Source organism: Nuphar pumila, chromosome 3 (genome assembly GCF_984573655.1).
Source record: "Nuphar pumila chromosome 3, dmNupPumi1.hap1.1, whole genome shotgun sequence".
Lineage (NCBI taxonomy): Eukaryota > Viridiplantae > Streptophyta > Magnoliopsida > Nymphaeales > Nymphaeaceae > Nuphar > Nuphar pumila.
Window position 1 is genome coordinate 43,983,387 of NC_143251.1, and position 1,624 is coordinate 43,985,010.

Below are 1,624 nucleotides of genomic sequence, written 5' to 3' on the forward strand. Positions count from 1 at the left end.
TCATGTTTTTTATTTGCAATATATTGGTAGAAACAAATAAATTAAAAAATAAATATACTTAAAAGAAATAAAATTATATATATATATATATATATAAAGTGGCGTTGTCCCTTTTTTTCCAATAGGCATTCTCCCCCATTAAACAACTAATATAACGGTACACATCACAGTATTTTTGCATAAACAATAATATATACTGATATTTTTAAAATAACCCGATATTTTGGCAGTTTTATCAGCAACCAAAATATCATGTTTCTTTTGTGATATTTTCAAAGTATTTGTCTAGGGATGCAAATGGTTTAGATTATGATCATATGTAACCAATACCATATCCGGTTAACTGGATATTGGCTAAACTAATTCGAATTTGAATTCAGATTCAGATTCTGACAGTTAAAAGCTCATACCAAATCTGCTTTTTATATGTAAACAGATTCGGATATCCGTTAAATGTGAATATTCATCAGATTCGATAATTAAAAAGACTAAAACATATCTGCATTCGATTATAGTCAAATATGGTTTGGTTTACCAAATCTGGGTAAATCAAGTACTTGGGTTCGGTCGGATATAGGATAAAATCTGATCCATACCTGCTCATCACTACGATTACATCATTATAAGTAGGGGTGGCAATCGGGTCGGGTTGGCGGGTCAGCATACCTTAAGTCGGCTGTGGCAAACACGAACCCGACCCATTTATTAAACAGGTAACCCGACACGACACAATTAACCCGTTTAATAAACGGATCAGGTCGGGTAAACTGGTTGACAGGTTAGCGGGTCAGGTTCGGGTAAACGTGTTAGCAGGCGGGTTGGCAGGTCGGGTACGAGTAAACGGGTTGGCGGGCGGGTCGGGTTCGGGTAAACGAGTTGGCGGGTCAGGTTCGGGTAAACGGGTTGACCCACCCGCCTAACCCGTTTATTAAACGGGTCATCCAGGTTGGCATACCCCTAACACGAACCCGACCCATTTAATAAATGGGTTAGGCGGGTCGACCCGACACAAACCCGTTTAAGCCAAACCCGAGTCCGACTAAGAAGCGGGTTGGCCAGAAGTGTCAGATTTTGCCACCCCTAAATAAAAGTGTCATCATCAAATCATAACAGAGCCTGGGCCCATCCAGCCCAGCCAAAGCCATCAACTCAAACCCAAGCCAAGCTCGAGCCCACCCCACCCACAACGAGACAAGGATGAAGTTGGACCACACCCACCCAATTTAATGCGCCACACCGCAACATCATTCGCTTTGGCGAAGCCTCCGCAGCGTAGCTATGGTACGCGGACCGCTCTGCGTTACTAGTCAACCCAACGAATTAAAACACACTGAACAGGTTGCGTAATTAATCGGTAAGGACGGCCCCCTTGCGTACGCCAAACGCACCAATCGCGAGGCTCGGCTCTCCCCTCAGACAGTCAGGACCCACCCCTCCCTTTTTTTCCGTATACCCAAAATGCCCCAGCGTTACCGAGGTATAGTCAAATAGTCCAGTACGGAATGCGACTCATCTGTACCGGATGTACGAGTGAGTATCGGCTTGCTTAAATTAACAATTTGATTAATAATTAATCTCGAATTAGGAGAGTAATTAAATATCCCTCGCTTTCAGTTTGCCATTT